A 21,055-nucleotide genomic window follows, 5' to 3' on the forward strand; every position below is an offset into this window, starting at 1 on the left:
AGCTAATTAAGTTGTTAATATTATATTCAAACATGCACATATACATATATAGATAAATATTCCCAGTTGAATGCTTTAAAAATATGACATAAGATTCCTGTTTATGTGCAACAGTAGATAATATATAGTAGTATTCTTCTTTTATTTGCTTTTCATATAAAGAAGTAAAAACTCTATGTCTGACCACCCCCCAAAAAATACAATATTTAGTTGCACTTGACATTTCTAATTCAGCAAGACTATTGTTTTCCTTCCATTTGAGATGCAGTATTTCAAGAAGAAAACAAACAAACTCTATAAATGAAAGCCTCTCTGAGTATACACAAACTCACAAACCCCATCTTAGCACTGTGAGGCAGGAAACTCCTGCATGATGGATGGTTGCTTTGCTAGAACAGTCAGCCATGGACACTCTTTTGCCCCTCTGCCCCATTTCTTTATTTGATTACATGGCACTGGGAATACCAAGCAATGAAATTGCATTTTCATCCATAGCTGATTTCCATTTAGAGCTTGTCATGTTAATAGTGAAATAAATTGCTCTAATTGCCAGAAAACTTCATCAAATTCACATTTCTTCCTCATTTTATTCAATATTTATTAAACTGCATGTCCTAACATGCCTGCCTGGTAAAAGCAGTCCAGTTTCTGAATAAATTTATATCCTAACATTTGGTGCTGTCACTTATTTTTTTTACTAGCGTTCTAATTTACTTCTTAAAGTTTGGATGCATTTATTCATATTGTTTTTGGAAATGTTTATTATGAAGAGTTACTTACAAATTTAGTTACACAAAGTTATTTGACACTTAGAAAATATAATAATTTAAATAAAAAGCAATTAAAATTACTTATGTCTTCTGTTAATATAAGATTTAATTGTAAGATTTCTGGATGCCATTTTTAATTGACCAAAAAATATTTTACTTCCCATAACACATTATTCCTGAAATACTTCCAAAAATCATTTGAGATAGTATAAAATGAAAGGCCAAATTATCATTAAATAATGATAATTTAATGATAAGAGTAAGAGAACAGACTTCAAGATAAAAAATACATCAAACTTGAAGTCAGAAGGCCTACATTCCAATCAGACCTCAGTCACTCATTATCTGTGTAGCCTTGGCTCAGTCATTTAGTCTCTCAAAGCCTCAGTTTCCCCCTATGTTAACCAAAGAACTGGATCAGATGACCTTTCAGATCCCCATTAGCTCTAAAAGCTATCGTTCTCATAATAGAGGAAGAAGAGATGAGGAGAGCAAAGAGTTAATCTGACAGCAGGGTAGTTCCTCTGACTAAATACAAATATTAGCTCTTGGATCCCCAGGCAAAAAGAAATCATGCTATTGGCAAAAAAAAAAAAAAAAAAAAAAAAAGGAAATTTTAACTAATGCTTTAAAAATATATTGCAATGGTACTTTGAATTGCATAATAAAATTATTCAATACTATTTACAAAAAGTATGCAGAAATAGCTACCACTTTGCCCTTTCTTATGTCCACCAAGAACACAATATTAGATTGCTGTTCTGAAATGCATTTCAGCAGTTTTTATGTAATACAGACTGGGTTTTCGATTTCTAATCATTTATCTACATGAAAAGCATAGAGAATCGAGGAGAATAAATGTTTAGTATGTTTCTAGGACTGGTCCTTTCAAATAAGAATTATTTTGTGTCTTTTACTACCACATACGCCATATGAGGTTGAGATTGCAGTCTAGTGTTTAAAATACAGAAATTTCATGTAGTTGCTTTAAATAGCAGGTAACATGATGCAAATTAATATTTTATTTCGAAAATTAAAATATTTGATTTTCTTTGCCCCAGAATAGGCCACCACACTTTATTTCAAAGAGTTCTCTAGGAGCAGCCAAAGGTAGACTAATGTTTTTGAACAGCAGCATTGCATCTTCTCACGTGTTTAACGGAATACTAGATTGAAGTTCCTGACCCATGCATTATAACCAAGAGACAACGTTATTCTGAATTTTTGAGAAAGGAGTTGTTGTATTTTCTATCTCTACCTTAACTCTCTCCAAAGAAAATTCCTCCATAATTTTATAGAAAAATTGATACAGAGCTCAACGAGCTCAGATGAGAGTTGTCTAATGAAAATACTTGGTTGTTGATTTTGACATAAATGCCAATCACTGAAAAAACATAGGCACACCATCTGGCATGTAATAGGTATTAAATTTTAACTGAATCTGAATTAATATGGATCTCATTTTTCTGAATATTACCAGCCAAATTATAGTATATTCGGAACTATTCACAAAAACAGTTTTTCTCATTCATACATTCTTTGGAGAGGACAGCAAGAATCCTGAATGTATAACACTTCATATTATTTAGATACTAGTTATAAATGAATGAGTCAGAGGAAACAATTTTGTTTTTAACATTTAGAACTGGCATTTTCTCTACGAAATGTCTCATTCCTACCTAAATCCATTCTCCAAGTGGTATTTCCTTAAAAGGTTCTGAAGAAGTTTTAAAAGACCAGAATTTATTTGAAGTTATATAGTTTGACCTCTAGACATCTTCTGTTTAAAGTATTAAAGGTTGATCAATATATTTTGCTAAAATGTCTTGCCCTCAACATCTTTTCCCCTCAACTAAAGAGAAAAAAGTTAGCAATGATCACTAGAAAAAAGGCTGTGTGCCTAAATCCTGTGAGCTCTCTATGCAGGATACTAGGTAATGAAACCCAGGCATGTATTTCCTTGAGGGTAAAGTTGATTAAATGTGTTGAAGCAATATTCAATAGGCTTAACGTTCTATAATTTGGCCAAGCTATAAGATCATCCTTTTGGTAGTCAAAGTAAATTAAAATTTGCAAGCATACTGGGGAAACTATATTAGAATAGTTAACTAGGGGAAATATTTCTGTAGGATTTGGGTCCATAACCCAATATTGGATAAAAATAACCCCAGCTGAAGAAAAAGTAATCTCCCTTGAGGAGGTTCTTTTCAATTTAAAGTGTATAAAGTTGCTACAGTAACTTAATCTGAGGGAGGATACTCGGGTTTATCAAATTCAGAATGAGCATCACAGAACACACTAAATTAGAAGCAAGCTCACCTACCATCAGTGCAAATTTTAAAACGGGAACAACCACAGTTTATGAAAAAATACGGAGAAAAGTAACTATTTAAATATCTTGATAAGTTAACACCCTCTGATTTGAGAACTAGACTATTTACATAATCCAAAGAAAAATATGACCAATCAACATTTTTAGTCTGTTCTCATTTTCCACTCATTTAAACCTGCAAGCACATCCAGGACATAATCCTTAATGAATTTATAATATACACTGATTAACATATTTATCCAACAAATATTCATTGAATACTTATTATAAAATAAATGTTTGGTTAGGTACTTCAGCAAAGATGAATGAAACAGTTTTAGTTTTAGTCCTTTTTCATGTTTAAAATAAAGACAAAATGAGAATTACCTGGTGAGATTATAATGAGACTGAAAGACTAGAATGAGATGTTTATAAAAAGTATCTAGCAGAGTGACTGGTGAATAGCAGGCACTCAATCAGTATTTGTTATCATTCCCTAGCATAGAAAGCAAATAAGCACTCTTTAAATAGTAATTTTAAGATGATGTAACTAATTCAATAACCAAATAACAATCACAGACTCTTCAGGTCATTAGTTACATATGTATTTGCAGCTCTCTGCTGCAAATCTGTGTCATGGTTTTCAATGCCATGGTAAGCTTCGAGGGTATTTTTTTTTCAAGCAATCAGAGACTTTCAAAGATTTGTTTTTCAGAATAAAATTATGACAGTTGTGTTCTTATTAATGACAAGTGACAAATTTTAAACTGTATTATATTTAAACTCAGGGGATGTTATCATCCTATATAATAAAAAGAAAAAAAACTTTTAAAATACTAAAATTGTATATCAACATGTTGGGCCATGTTTTTAGTGCTGGAGTTCAACCCTTGAAGTAAAATTTTAAGGCTGTAACTCCCCAAATGTTAAGGTATAATGTAACTGATTCTGTAGAAATAGATGCATTTTTTCTAAGTAAGTAAACAGGTTTCTGTAATAAACTGCCCCTCAGTTAAAAGTCAGTTTATTTTAATAAAGTCTAATATAGGGACTATTCTATTTTTAATTATTTTATCACATCTAAAATTAGAAATTCACCATTCTCCATGTTATAACTATAATTATTAAAATTAACACTATTTTAATATCTTTCAATTTGCATTTTCATTTATTCAAATATCATCACATTGAACACTGTTAATTATACTCTATTGTTCAAGACATCACATTTATGTCTCTTTATAGCGGCATCAGTAGAGACATTGACAGATGATATTCAGTCTCCCTCTATTGGGGAACAAGGCGAAAACATTAACCTGATTAACCCATGTTACTTCTCTGAAATTATTAGTGAATATTTGTTTTTCTTTTTCATGCCACCAATATTTGTTACTCCTTACAGCTTATTATACATAGGCATGTGTTTGAAAGCTATGAGATTTCAATTTACTTTGCCTGGCAGCTGTTCCCTGAGTAATTTGGTGTGAACCATCTAATCTCTCTGTTTTGAGCTTCATAGATAGATAGATAGATAGATAGATAGATAGATAGATTGATAGATAGATAGATATAGATATAGATATAGATATAGATATAGATATAGATATAGATATAGATATAGATACATATTCCAGAAGTTTATAGTACAAACTAAACTAAAAATTGGGGGAAAAATTAACTGAAAAATATTTTATTTCAAAAAAAAGAAATTTAATGATTGCTACTTTACCATGAAAATCAGGAAATATTCATGAGCTATCCAGTTCATACAGCACCAGTGTCTGGTAAAAGTAGAATGTAAAATGTTCTAGCGGTCACCATTAAAAAAGTAAAAAAAAAAAAAAATAGATGAAATTCTTTTACATCATATATTTAATATATCCACATAAAATTATCAATGAGCTATTTTACATTCTTTTCCATGTAGTAATCCTTTAAATCTGGCATCTATTTTACATGTAAAGCACAGCCTGTTTGCACTAGTCACATTTCGAGTGCTCCATAGTCACAGTGACTTCTGTACCAGGACAGATGTTGACAGTATAAACTTCCTTGAGACAAGGACTTTGTTTACCTATTTCCAATGGCTGGGACACTACTTGATACACAGTAGAAATCCAACATTTATTAAATGAATTTGTCAAATTAGTAACTTAGGTTAGAGATGGGGGTCATCAAATTTTTATATCCAATCAGAGGGACTAACAATATATGCCTTAATACTACTGGCAGAATATGTAATAAATGAATAGGAAAATAGAGAAAAAGAAAAATAATATAGAATGAGATAAAAGTGAAAAAGAGAGAAACAAAGGAGGTATAGAATGGGACAAAAAAGAAACAGGGAAGAATGAGGGAGAATCCCACCAACTGCTAACACACCCATCCTCAGTTTTAAAATAAATCCTATCATCACAGAGTTGCAATTTAGAAAAGAACAGGCTATTGACTGCCCGTTAAAGCTATATATCCCAATACCTCACTGTGTTTAGCACTGATTATTTTTAATACCAGTTTGTAAAGATAAAATGAATTTGTTTCTTTAAATGTCTACTTTCAGACTATTGTCTGGAGAGAATCAAAACTATATGAACAAAGTAGACTGATCACATGCATCCACCTCTCCTCAAGTCCTAAATTTTTTAAAAACCACAAATGGGACCATTTTGCAGAATATATTCATAACAATTTTGGAAATAAAAAAGCTTCTGTCCATAAACCAGAAGCAAAAAGTTTCTATCAGTTAACCAGAAGCAATGACGTTTCCCAGATGGAAGAAATTAGATGACATCAAACTGACAAATGCAGAGAAAGCCACATCTACATCCTAAAATGTGCGCAAGAGAAATCTATTAGAGCAAACATAAAGACACATAAACTTAACTCCTGGTGAATAAATACAGAAAGGGAGAGGATGCCCGGGGCAACTGTTAAGATCATGATTTAAAGATTTTCAATCCAACACTGAAAACAGTTCAACTCTTCACCCCATATACAAGTAGATTTTGCCTTGAGATAAAGCCACCCAGTTGTACTCTGAAGAAAGTGAAGATTTTTCCTGGATAGGCATAGAGTCCTGAAATCTCTCTCATAATCCTATGTTTCACACTGTAATTGCAGGGGGAGAAAGCAAATGAAATGACTTCTCCTTCAAGGAACTACTCTAGGATGGCCCTGGTCAGAAAAAGACCCTGTTTTTTTTTTGGTGAAACTGGGGAATTCCTAACTCACCTGCCTTCTCAATATGAACGTTGTAAAGTGAGACTACTCGTTTGCTGCCATATATACGTGAATTTTTTTTAATTTAAATTGTGTGAGTTGTTGGTTGGTAAAACTTCCAAGACTCACTGAATTAGAAATTATGCAGTTTGTCCATGAAATTGTGTATTAACCATCTTCTGATTATACATTCTAATATAATGTCTATTTTAGCCTAAAATTCATTAATTTAGTGCACTAAAATATTTTTTTCTCTTTCTTGCTACTGATATTGTTGGCAAGTACTCTTTCCAAATTACATAAGACTAAATTGTCAAATTAAAAAGCAAACATTGTAATTAAACTATTTTAAGCACACAAGCAATATATATAGTTCTTTAAAAATTAATATAGAACCCAAATATATTCAGAAAAAAAATTATATTGTTTTCTACTGAAGTGATTGATCAAGATGGAAAACAGCAAGTATATATCTGAATATATTAAATTGAACAGCTTTAGAGTAGAGTGAAGCAGTTTGGCTTTATCTTTCTTCTTTTCTTTATTTTGCTTCTCTTCCTCCTCTTCTTCCTTATTTTAGAAGCAAAAGCAGAACTGAACAATATAGTATTAATAAGAAAAAAAATAAAATCATTTCGATTGTAAATTTTCAGAGAAATCAGTAAATTTTTTAAAGTTACTATGAGCTAAATCAGTAGTAAGCGCTTATAAACTTCATCCACTAAAGAAAAATTAATGTCTTTTTTTTAACTTTCAAAGTACACTGAATAATACTGGAAATATTTTTGGCAAGTTTCTTTTCATATGGTAAGGACAGTGGAACATGTAGACAATTTAGAAATTAATGAAAACATATTAAGGTAAATATATACCATTTGGATACTATACAGTAATCAATTTTATATACCAAAGTGTTCTTCCATTTACAAACCAGTCTATAACATATTTTTGTTATGCATATTATTACTGACACAAATTAGAAATTGAAAAGAGCCAATAAACATTCCAGAGAATATCAACACAATATAACTTTACTATCAAATTAGGTAAATAAAAGATATCAAACTAAAGGTCTTACAACTTTTGAAAAATTAATAAATATATTCTGCCTATATGGGCTTATTTTGTGACAGTATTTTCATTTACATAATTTGATTTTCATATATTTTATATATCTCAGAATATGCCAAGTGTATAACTAACTCTAGTATATATATAACTAACTCCAGTATATAACTAACTCTACGGTAGCTCTTCTTTTTTACTGTTAATGATTCTAGTTTATTAATATCATATAATATGCATACTTTGATATTAAAATGTCTCAACTTAAAATAATAGATGTAATTCAATGCTATGCTCGTCTATCCCATCTATGTAGAAGCACAATTAACATGCCATTTTATGAATATCATGAAATCTCTTAGAATGGCATTTTAACACTATTCCCACAAGTCACAATTCAGTTTTGTTTTCCAGAATTATTGAGTGAATTTTTAAACTATATTTGTTTCTTCATTTAAAAATTTTTCTTTATTCTTAATTTCCTTGGATAACATCTATTAATTTGGACCCACTTGCAACTTTCATTAACTACTGTTCAATCTCCTGAATCATCAAGGTGTTAAATGAGATTGAATCTCAAAGTTCTTGAGGCATTTTCAAGCATGAATAAATTTTCATTTGTGATTATCTCCCCTTCATCCCACAATTTAAACAATCTACAAACTTTCAAAATACACTTCCAGATACTAGCTGAACAGTGAGAAATATAGTTAAATCAGTTATAAGACCAGAGGTCTTCTCCCTCAAATAAAGTAAGATCCCGCTTTGAGTTGGCTACATTTATCTTTCCCTGAAATGCTGAATTCACTAAGACACTGAGTTATGAAAGCATATTATTAAATTATTTTCAAAGTTAACTGAGATCAGTTTTGGCAAAAATATTTTTAAAAGCATTGAACTGAAAATCTTGTGTTCAAGTTTGTATGAGTACATAGTTTCTCAGACTTTGTCTATCCCTTCCTCAACTTGGTTGACATTTTTACATTAATTTTTTTCAAGCACTTTTTTTCTGAACACATTCCCAAGAACTGATGATTCAAACAATCACCTCTGGTGAGTTTACAGCATCCCAAAGTGGATGGCAAGAAGTTTAGATCAAAGTCTGTGGTATTGCATTAAAAACAAAAAAGAAAAAGAAAACAGTTAAATTAATTCATTAGAAAAAAATTAGTTATTTGGTTATCTTGAAAGTTCTTATCAAGCCTCAACAAATTTTCAATTCTACTAAGAAGTATAGAATTTTTTTAAAAAAAGAAATATCCAAAATAACCATATTTTGGTGATTTTTTTAAAGAAGAATCAAATTTTGAAGCTTCAAAAGATATTTAGAATAAAAAACTAATTAGCACGTGAATTTACTCATTGCTTAAGTTACTAAGAGAGAAATTAAAGGAAAATATCAATTAATAATGAAAAGTATTAGAGCCAACTGCTTAATTGTGATCTCCATCCAGGTCTTTTAATCCAGAAAGAGCCTTTCTCTTTCATTTACTATTTTACTCTTGGCAAGTCACGATAAATCATCATCAACATTATTTCTTTCATTACTTTCCATTGCTAACAGATGTAGGGACCAACAGCTTAAATTATAATTGTATAATGGACTGAGGCTGAATTAATTAACAATCCCAAGCTTGTGGGAGAAATTAAGCTAATTTATTTGGTTTTTTAAAAGGCTAGTCACAGCTTGAGGTATCTTTCTGTACTTTGAGATTATTGAAGTCATGAAGGAACAGGAGCTTTGAGCATTATTACACACCAAAATAGATAAGTTTTAAGTATTGTAAGCAAGGATTTCAGAAAATGGGTATTAGCTACAAGCCTTTCAATTTTTTTAAAATATTTGATTCTACTTTACTGCTGTTGCACATAACACTGCAAAAACATAAAAGTATAATATTATTTTGCTCCTCTGATTTTATAATAACTCAAGAAATGACAATGAGCAAGTAACACATCATTTTGAGTATCCAGGCTAGAGATTTGCTTTCTCTTAATTAAATTAGTCTCAGAAAGACTGCAGCAATTCAAAATGAGAATCCAACAGGTGGTTTGTGAGGAAATTCTAAATAACATACACGTAGACACACATACACAAGTATACACAAACGTTTATACATATATCACACACGTAATTACTATTTTTCACTTCTAACTTTCCTTAAAATTACTTTTAAAACAGGTATATAGCAACAAATAACTTTGATTTGATACTGATTCTATGCTGGCAAAATAGTAATAATACTGTGCAAGAACGCTAAAGAATTTGATGTTTCCTATTATAGCTACAGTTTCTTGTTTGCAACTTTTCCAGAGCTATACAAATATCCTGCCATATCTGGGTAGAAGGCACAGTTGTTTTGGTTTTTCACATGGTCTGTGTCACTTTTCCAGTTCACACAAAGTGGTACTTAGCTTTCCTCATCACCAAATACAATGTCAGATTCCAGGCATTTTGTTAATACACGGATTTTCAGTTTTGAATTCTGGTGCCAAAGGAGAGCTGCATATTATACAACAAACTTTCTGACACAACAGAGAGCCAATTATTTTCTAAAAGCAACAATTGAACTCACAGAAGACGTATGTACATTACAATATGAAGCTAAATATAAATTCACAGTCAGCTGCATTATTAGATTCATCTTAATCTATTAATAGATATATCTCACCAAATATTAGATGAGGAAGTAAAAAGCTAAATATTGATTCCTAACAGACAAATGAAAAAAAAAGAAAGTTCCAAATAACTATGTGAGTGACTGGAAGCATAAATAGCATGCTCATGGCTTTAAATAAAACGATTATCCCTGAGAAAACTATCAATGATTCCCAGACCATCTTTTTTTCCTATGTATCTTTTACTATTTTTCTCCTAATACTATCCTCAAAAACAATAACTACTTTTTGGATGATTTTTTTTTTCCGTTACTTGGAGTAGTATGGTGCACTGTAAGAGTCACACACGCCCACATGCAAGTATACACACACACTGCAAGGGTGCCCTTTTGGATGCCATAGAAATGTGTGTTTCCTTTTACAGAGGTGGGAATCACTTGACAATTGAGCATTAAAGAGCATCTGACCCCCAAGTAGTCTTTAATCAAATCTGATGGCTATGCTCTTGCAGAAAGTGAATCTGAAGTTCCCCCTTTTTTCCATCATCAATCTTCTTCAGCCTGGCATTCATCAAGCTGCATGGAAACTCGCATTCACATTAAATAAGCTTTCAGGTGAATTTACTTTGGAATCCCAAATGATCCAGTGTAAAGGTCCAAATCATTCTTTCACAGATTTGCACCCAGATAGCCCCTGGCATTCTGATAAAAGTGGTTTGTCAATAAAATGCTGAGTGAAATTGCTTGTTTAGAATGTATGGTGTCAGTTGAGAGACTAGTAGCTGAGCAAGCATCTTCCTAAAAAAAAAATGGAGAGATTTTTGAGTGGTTAAAAAACACTTGCTTGTGATGGTTGCAAAACTATGTGTATACACTAAAAACCACTGACGTGTACACTCTAAACAGGTGCATTGTATGATATGAGAATTATGTGTTTCAATAAAACTATTTAAAAAACTACTTGCTTATATTTCTGTGAATAAATGTTAGTTTATCATTAATCGATTTTATGTACTCAGCTGCAAGTCACAGGAGCTATTCTGAAGTGATTACATTAAAGATAACTAGATTAAAATCTAGATGCTTTTCTTCCCCTGCCCATTTGTGATATGTTCTTTATTCGATATTTTCAAAACCCCGTAATGAACTTTCCATCTAAAAATGTAAAATTGTTGAGTGTCTGAGAAAAATTCGCAATGTCCCAATGCAGTATTTCAGCCATCTCTTTACTTTTGTTTCCAGTAAGTTCAGATTTTTTTTTTCCAACTAATAGAAAAACAGCATTCACAATCGAAAACATAGGCTAAAAGGAACCCCTGGAAATTCCTTGATCTTTTCGGAATCTTCATTCAGGTAGGACAGTAAAAGAGCTTTGTGATAGTTTAAAAACTTTTACCCCAAGATATTGCATAGATTAAAGAATCATATTTTATCCTTGATTCCACAGCAATAGTTCTTAAATTCCAATGGTCACCTAAACTAGGAATCACTTGAATCACATAGTTACCTAAACTAGGAATCACTTGAACAGCTGGTTAAAAACAAGATTCCAGATCACATGGCTAAGACTCTGATACTTTGAAGCTGAAGTGAGTACCCACAATCAGCATTCTAACTACCACCTCAGGTGATTTTTAACTCAAGTGATCCTTAAACTATATTTTGAGAAATCAATCATTTTTGTATTATACTATATAGCCAAAATATGTTTTTCACCCTAAACATTTAATTTCACAGAATTCTTAGAATTACAGAAGTTTCTAAATAAAGAGAACTTCAGGAAAGTATCCAGTCCAGTCCCATGCTTTACAGATGAAGGACTTAAGATCAAAAAGGATAAATGTCATGCCTCGAAGCATACAGATATAAAGTGGTAAGGCTAGGACTAGAACTTACTCACTGGGTTTCAAATTTTCCTGTTTAGTTTCTTCCTGTGCCTCTCTACGATGAAATAAAAAATTCTTTAAATAAATTAACCCATGGAAAAAGAAGTTTAACAAATACAAACTACAGAATCACTTCAAAATAATGCTCAAAAGTTATCTTTCAAAATCCACACAAAAGAAGTTAAAAAAGAGACAGCAAAACTGTATGCTTTATCCTTCCTTAAGTAAATTAAAATAAAGGCAAACTTTCATTGAATACTTATACTTGATCCAGGTAGCCATAGGCTAAGTGTTTTATTCTTATAATCCTATGAAGTAGGTACATTTATTATCCCTAGTTTACAAATTCAGTAAACTGAGTCTAGAAGTATTATATAAATTGTCAAGAGTCACACAGCTGGTAAGAGGGAAAGGCAGCCCTCAAATGAAGGTCTAAATGAAAAAGTCTTTGTGCTTAAGGGTTCAGTATGTATTGTCTATAAACATACCTGCTTAGTTTGGGTTATATTGTTAAATTGGGGGTATTTAAAGTTACCTGGTATAATTACTCTCGTAATCAGCATTTCTTTCATTTGCTTGTTTTGCAAAATTAGGAACACAAAATAGCACAATGAGGAAAGAACTTTTTCCCAGTCTATTGTTTTATGTCTTTGATTTCTTTCCTCCTCAAAGGGATTGTTTTGAATTAGTTGTTTCTTTTGCTCAAAATAAAAGTTGTTACAAATAAATTGGGTTAGTCTCTATAGAGAGAAAGAGAAAAAGACAAAAAAAATTCAGAAAAAAAAGTGTAATAATACATCCGTCTTGTTGCAAATTTTATTTTATCTAGAACAGTTTACCAGCTTTAATAGTTGTTTTATGTTTTGTGGGTAAACTGAAGCTGACTCAGTTGATCGGAGTTGAGAGAGTTGCCTAAAACCCAAGTAGATTGTTACTAAGTTATATTAATAACAAGTAAATCTACTGAACAGAATTATGTTTCCTGTGGTTTTGCTTAAAAGGCTTCTTATTTTTTATCATGTAAGTCTTGCCCGAAGCTGAAACTTCCGGTCTTCTTACCTACAACAGCACATGATGAAGGAGACAGAGAAGGTGAAAGATTTTCACAGCATTACTGGCCAATGGCATTTTGCTACATGCCATGGCTACAGAGAGCCAGTGCAGACCGATCCCCACCATTTTTCAGTGTTCCCTTTGCTTCAGGTTCTTGGGATAATAGATATACCACACTTTCAATCCAAACTCAGTGATCCCAGCTATGACATCACTGAAGTCTGTGTCACCTCCAATATCTCAGGACTGTGAACTTACTACCACTCCGGGAAGCTCATTTTGTGGCACAAGTCAAACTGCTCAAAATTTATTCCTCTTTTAGGGTCAAAAATGGGTCAACATATAATAACTTCTACCTATTGTTTTTACTTGTACGTAGACAAACAAAATATGTCTAACAGTTTTCATACATCACAGCCTTCAAATGTTTGATAGTAAGGAACAAATACACTCACCCCCTTCCCGCAGCAGTCTAAATTTTAAACATCCTCAGACATTCTGATTCACTTTTCCTGGGCTTAGTTTAACTGTTCTGGTTTGTTTGTTGTTTTTTTTATGATTGCTGTTGTTATTTTTGTGTTTGTTTATCTTTTTGCTTTGAGGTTAAATTTGTTTGTTTTACACAAGTACTTGGCCCAGGTTTCTCAAAACATTCAAATTAGTTTAATATGTAACCTTTCTTAATGATATTTCTGTAGCAAGCATAAGCATTTAAATCCATGTAAAATTGAATCTAGCTATCACTTAATATATCATGGCCAAATGGTGAAGAAACTTTGCATAAGTGAAATATTATTTGTTACAGGAAATTTTGAATTGCATGTATTTTTATCTAACTTCTCAGTTTATGATTGAGTAGACAGAAGCTCCAATGGCTACAGGTTATAGCTCAAGTCATATGCCTCCTGTTTTCTTCTAAAGGCTGATTTCCAAGTTAGTAAGCAATTAGAATGTATCTCTTTATGTAAACAATGCCAGCCCCTTTCTCAAGGCACATCATTTAACACATATTTGTTCCGTAAGGGCATTAATGGACTACATTACCAAGATAACTTCATGTGGTTCCAAAGCTAGGGGCCAAGAACACAATATGCTCTTGTCTTTTCAAGATCTGAATAGGAATCCAAGCATCTTCCATTCCTTCCCCAAAAATCCCACTCCAGATAAGTGGGTGGAATTTGCCTCCACACAGCCCCAAAGCAGTTGTTTCTGCATCTTAAAGCAACCAGTGGACAAATCTAAGCAAGTAAAAGTGATGACATTGTATTGAGGTAAGAGAAAATTAGGGATTAGGGTTCCAGGTTTGCGGGATGGAGAAAGTCTGATATGTTCTGATTGGTAAATCTACCAGGCCGATTACTGGGTACATCTACCAGGCAGATTTACCCAGTCATACTTTTCTTTTTTTCTGTGGCTGTCAGCATATAGCCTACCAAATTCCTTACCCACTTTCTTAGGGGAATGAAATGCAGTTTCAAGTACAGTCTTTTTTTTTCTTCTTCTTGGTAATAGTGAACAAATAAGAAATAAAGCATTTAGAAAAAATGTACTCTGATCCTCCAGTTCCTGATCACTTTGCTTCTTAACACTCCACAGGCAAGAGAAAAGTGAAATAAACATTAACTACAGATTTTCTCACTAAAAAGACTAAAGGAAAATGTATTTACATGACAGGAAAAAAAAAAAAACAAACACAAGATTCCGGCTATTATACTCTGAGTTGTCAGAACTGGAGAGGAGGAAAGGTTGAAAGTCTCTGAGGGTAGGAGTGAAGATAGGGGAAAGGCTTGAGGGTGCTACCAAAGAGACAAGCATTGGGACACAGAAAGCCAGGGCTAAAGAAAAACAAAGAAGCTATCATTCTTATACTTTACTCTTTTTCTCTCTCTTTGTTGTTTTGTTTTGTTTTAGTAACAGGAGGATCATGATTACCTGCCCTATATAACCTCCCCGTGTTGTTGTGAGAATCAAATTAAACAATTACAATAAAGTGCCTTGAAAACTGTAAAGCATGACATCAATATATTATTATTATTACTTGACTCCAAAGTCTTGTTTGCTAAGAAAACGAAACAAAATAAAACCTGAAAAAACTGTTTCTTTTTGTTGTTTTCACATTTTTATTTTTAAAACACAGATATGAAAAGCAGAAATAGACCCTATTACCAGAAATTAAATGAAAAACTCTCACTGTAGAGTTTTAATATGAGATAATCAGAGTGGAAAAGGAAACCGATGGTGATCATCTACATTAAATAAAGTTTGTGGGCTACTACAAAAAGGTGCTCTTTTACTAACACTGTAACATGCACTATGTTATTACAATTTTAAGTTTTATATTTTGCCATCGTGTAATTATGATATATTAATGCCTTATAAAGTGTAAAGTAATTAAAGAACAACTATGTTTATTAACAGATTGAGGGACTATAGATTCATTAAGGTAATAAAGGTAAGCAAATTCCTACCAAATACATGTTTTTGTAGAAGTTGACAAGAGCTTAACTTAATTAGAATCTAATATAATTTAAGACATTGAACTGTTTATATGGCAGAATTAAAAATAAAACAACAGACTGGGCATGGTGCCTCATGCCAATAATAGTGGCATTTTGGGATCCCAAGAGTTCAAGACCATCCTGGGCAACATAGCAAGACCTCATCTGTATTAAAAATACAACAAAAAATTTTGATTAGCTGGGCATTGTGGCACATTCCTATACTTCCAGCTACTGGAAGGTGAAATCACTTGCACCAAGGTGTTCAAGGATGCAATAAACTAGGATTGTACCATTGCACTCCAGCCTGGGCAAGAGAGCAAGATTCTTTCTCAAAAAAATAAAACAAGAAAATAAATAAAACCACAACAAAACCTGTATCTTTGCTAATAGCTAGATGTAAATTTGAGAATCTTTGAAGTGCAATTAGGCATTAAAAACACCCCTGGAATTATGCACAGTGACTTAGATGTGTTGGTATCATTCATGGAATACCCACCAAGACATACATTCTTCATAATTTCTTCAAAATGTTAATAAGTTGACTTTGTATGTGTTATTAAAATGGCTACAAAGATGGAATGTTGCCTTCTTGTGGTTGATAGTTTAAGAAGAATAATTAATAGAGAATAATATGACTTTTTTGGTACAATGCAAGTTTATGGATTTCACAGAGTGGATACAATATTTATGGCCCTTCTTTCATCTTAGGAGTCATTATCTTATATAACTCTAAACTTTGAAAATTGAGCCTCTATACATGTAGGTAAAATGCTGAAATATAACCCTAAAAATATAGTTAGGCTTTTCTGATGAGGCTGGAACTGAAGAGTGAACTGGCTTAGGAGAAGACAGAATTCGCCTGGGTTCTAGACATGCGACTTTGGGCAAATAACTTCACCAACTTGATCTCTCTTTTCCTTATGTGCATAATAGGGATAGTAAGATCTCTTAAACAATGCTGCTGTGAGGATTGCCTATGACAACAGGAAAGGTGCCCAATTTCTGTCACCTGGTAAACACTCAAAAAATTAATTGCCTTTCTCTTAAAATCCAAACCTCTTTAAAAGCTATAAAAAAATCCACTATTTTAAAAACAACTTTTTTATGTGATTACTAAACGTCTTCCAGAATATCTAATCTTTATTTAAAAGATATTTTAATGCATATACATTTTAGAACTCCTATCACATTCACTGCATGCCAAGTAACCGTTGGGGAAGAGGTTATTAGATGAAAATAAGTCTGTTGTAAAAGATTTCCTTGCAATTACTTCACTGCCATTATCCTGGCCACACGCTCATGCAGCTTTTCAAATTAATATGCCTAGATTACTGAGCCAGTAATCAGAGCAGTGGAATTCTATGAGGAGCTCAATTACTAAAGAAAATGATCACTCAAGCATTTGAGAAATTGGGGCTACATATAATTTTGAATAGTGGATCATTATTGATATTATGGAAGCATTCAGTACAAACATTTGGACATGTAGCACCAGAATAGTGTTTCATTTTATATACATATGGTAAACAGAACTAACTCCTTGTTAATATTTCTGCTAAATGTTATTCTGCCTAGCTGGAAAAAAATCAATCTTGAAATCAGTACTTAAAAAAAAATAGGGAGCTGATTGCTTTATTGAATAAAAATTGGATTGTTAACTCACATTTAAAATAAACTAACTTTTCTACTTCAGATAGAGTAATCCTTTATACACTAGAAATATCTATCGAATGAAAGCAAATTTAAGAATTTTTGTCATTGTATTTCCATATCACAAAACTGCTTAAATCCTTTCCTCATTGCATTTTAATTATTTCATCACCAAAAGAACCTCTTTTGACTAAATTATTATGAGATTCATGTACCATGTTTTTACTCATTTAATAATTTTTAATCAGGCCCTTATTTTCTCCATATTAGCCATCATCCTATCTAAGCCCAGTTGCTTTTGATGAAAATTATTTTTCTAATTCTGATTTTTATCTAAGATTGAAAGCAAAGACTATTTTCAGAATGCTGCTATATCTTTTTTAAAAAGCACGAGAGTTAGGAAAGGTAGCATAGGGAAGGGCATGAGCTTGCTATGCTTATTGCTTTTTGCTCTCTACTGAGGCAAACCGTAAAGAAAAATCATCTTTATCATGATACTTTCTAAGAAATCCAGCAGTCATCAGCTGTGTGGCCTTGAGGAAGTGACATCACCTCTCAAGGTGTAATAATATAACATAATAATGACAATGATTAATGGTGGTAGTAATAATGTAGATACTGCCAGCATTCCAAAAATATTATAAACACTAAGTAAACGAAGTATAAAAGTGCTTCAAAGAGATTATTATGATTATAGTCGGTTATATTTTTTAGAATATTGGTTATTTATCTTTTGGAGCCATGTACCACACTGAAAATATGCTGAAAGATTTGGTCCCTTTCCCCAGAAAAATGAATATATATGCAGATCGAAAACATTAATAAAATCTCAGAAATCCATGGCTTTTCTGACACCTCTTCATTGACTGATGTGTTGAAGAACTACATCATGGTAGAAGTCACTGGTTGCCCAGTCCAGAGCCATGCCCACCACACCCCTCGCCTTAGTTTGCTCTGCCTTCATCACTAAATCCTGAAGTGTTCCAGTATCCATCAACTCATACGAATTTCCAGAATATCGTAAGTCAACATGTGTATGACACTCCTCAGCGAACAGGTAAACTGTGACTTTTTTCCCTCTCCTGCTGGATGTGAAAAAGGCAGCATGCTGTCACAATTGCTTTCGGCAGCCGTCTTATGACCACACGAATAACAAGACCTAAGGTGACGCCAAAAGTGTTAATAGCAGGTAATATAGTTAAGCCTCTAGAAAAGTAACCCATATTACTCTAAACTTCCTGTTACATTAAATAAGAAATTACCTTTATACATCCTTGAAGTCTCAGTTCAGACATCACTCACTTGGTGATGATGTCATGGACTGAACCAAGAGGAAATAGTCTGTCGGCCTCTCACTTTGAAAACATCCAATGTATATAGAGCTTTATTATTTAACCCAATCATTGTGTTTAACATTGAGAGTATAATGAAACCATGAACAGTTTAGGGGCAGAAGTGTTTTCTTTTGTTTTTTTTTTTTCCTTTAGTTCACTATTTATTGCATTAACAGAACAATGCCTGCTACATAATAGGAATTCTACATCTGTTTAGTGGATCAGTGAATAATAGAATGTGATTGATTTTGAAAGACATAAATGAAAAAAATAAGTGGATCTTGTCTACATCTTACTGAATCTGATAGATTTTTGGTTCTAATTCTTTCTTGTTATGAGAAGATTAGACAGAATTCTTCATAAAAGCACAATAGCAAATAATGTTCACACCAGGTTTTCCAAAGTGATACCAGTTACTTGCATGGGAAGAGGGGGAAATACTACATTTAGTTTTACAGAGTTTATGGAAGATGAACTTTAATAATTTGGGGAGATATCCAATTCCTAATATTCAGTATGGCTCAAAAATTTTTTCCTCTTAAGTTCTGGTATAACATTCATAAAGAAAAGTACACAAGTCACGATTATACAGTTTAATGAGTAAACACTGATCACACCCATATAAACCATTGCCCAGGCCAATAAGTAAAATATTACAAGCAACCAAAAAACAGTCTAGGCCTCTACCTTTAGAATGCATTTGCAGTATTTAAGACTATTGTAGTTCCAAAATTACTAAAAGTAATGAATCATTAATGTATGTGTATTACATGTTAGAAATTTTATTTTTTGAAGCATGCATGTTAATCATTCTTAATATACTTTCTCCTGTTTAATCTCTTATAAACCTTAAACTGTAGTGACTCTTAGGAGAGTGAAATTCATGAATATAAAGGTAGCCCATAAAACGTGATTTGTAGATTTTAAATCTGAAAAACATTCTCATATGCACTATAAATTTTCTCACTGTTCTATTTGATTTGCTTATCTCTACAGTGAATAAATTGTTTCTCTGAAGAGGATGGGGAAGCTTTCTCATTTAGGAGGATAAAACTGAGGGAAATGAGAAATATAATAAGAAAGAGAGATTAAAATCTTCTGAAATTGGTTAATTGATTGCCTGACAGTTATAACAGAAATGCTTTAAATCTGAAACTCATCAATTCTAGGCTCTGTTTTTCTTTTCTACTTAATTAGAAAAAAATAAAACATAAATGCATTCTTGTTTAGTTCGAACTGTGGGGAAACGCATAGGAAGTTGTAGGCAATAAAGTACCAGCTGCTTGTTTGGTGCTAAGTTTATCAGAGAGTTTAGAATTTATCATTCCAGTGTATTAAAGTTTTATGAGATGCTTAGGAGAGGATGTAAGCAATAGCCATGTTATGAAAACTGGGTTAAAATGCAGCACAGATATAAAGGTGTGAAATGGAGTATCATTACTAACCAAAGGTGCACTTTTGGGTTAGGGGAGGAGTGTATACTGACAAACAAATATAGGAAACATTTTTTCCATATTATTTTCCAAATGAAATTGTTTGTTCATAATTTTATCAGTCTAAGTATTTGGCAACAAACTACACCTATTACCAAGACATGCCAGATTCAGAGTTCTGCCTGTATACATTATACAAGATGACAAAGGTCCAATAAGTCCTTAAGTACAGAGCTGGAGGCCCAAACAGCCAGCCAAATCTTGCTGTATTTTATCCACCATAATATAATCCAGAGACTGTGGACCCCAAATTAGGATGCTTTTAAAATTCAAAGTAGTTCTGTATACGCATTTGAAGAAAAATGCTGTTGAAGAAATGTATCCATAAAACACTTCAGGTCAAAAAGCAAAAGTGTATCAAGAAAAAGTTTACATAACATGATCCCTACTGGTTTTAGATCATAATTATCATCCTATATTATTTATATTTGTATCACTGTTATCTTTCTCTGACAAATAATTCTGAAATACAATACATTTTAAAGTTATGCAGGATTTTAAAGACCTCGTCTTCAAGCAAATACAAGAAGTTTAATAATAAACTTTAAAAAAATGCTCATTTAAATAAAAGTTTATCTTTCTCCTGGCCAAATATTTGGTGAATTACTTACAAAGATACTTTCAATGATTAGATTCCTTAGCTTAAATAAAATTCACTTGAATACGCTTTAGCCCAAAAGCTCCTTACATTATTTTCGCATCACATGGAGACAGAGCATCTCAAATCACAGTGATGGGTATGCTTTTTAATTTCTATAGAAATGCTATTTTATATAAACATAGATGCCCTCAGTCCCTAATGCATAACCTTTGTACCAACAAGGGCTTTGATTTTCATGCTATCCCAAAGTTGCAGACGTGTTCATGACACAGCTGCGTTTGTTCCTTCATCTTGTTCAGCAACCTTTTGATAAGAAACTACCATATTTAAGATTGGTATTCTAGATCCAAAAGAAAAATGCATGTGTTTGCTGTGTGTGCATGTGCACATGTGTGTGTATGTCTGTCAGGATACAGAATGGCTGGAAATTCACAGGTTTTTAAATTCTTAAAAACAGGAACGAAGGAATTCTAACAGCTAAGACTCAAAACAAGATTCTAATAAGTTCCATGCCAAGTAAAACAACTATTCATTGAGATATTAATAGCCTTGGT

The 21,055-nt window shown here is 32.4% G+C and overlaps 1 protein-coding gene and 1 long non-coding RNA gene across 5 annotated transcripts in view; one reads left to right on the forward strand and one right to left on the reverse strand.

The window, feature by feature from the left end:
* Positions 1-21,055, reverse strand: part of ERBB4 (erb-b2 receptor tyrosine kinase 4) — a 1,169,745-nt gene that overhangs the window by 930,628 nt on the left and 218,062 nt on the right. The window lies entirely within an intron of this gene.
* LOC129488375 (uncharacterized) lies at positions 18,136-19,570 on the forward strand. Its single transcript, XR_008659641.1, has 2 exons — positions 18,136-18,262; positions 19,404-19,570. It is a non-coding gene; the product is annotated as an uncharacterized lncRNA (long non-coding RNA).

The sequence above is a fragment of the Symphalangus syndactylus genome, chromosome 8 (assembly GCF_028878055.3).
Source record: "Symphalangus syndactylus isolate Jambi chromosome 8, NHGRI_mSymSyn1-v2.1_pri, whole genome shotgun sequence".
In the NCBI taxonomy this organism is placed as follows: domain Eukaryota; kingdom Metazoa; phylum Chordata; class Mammalia; order Primates; family Hylobatidae; genus Symphalangus; species Symphalangus syndactylus.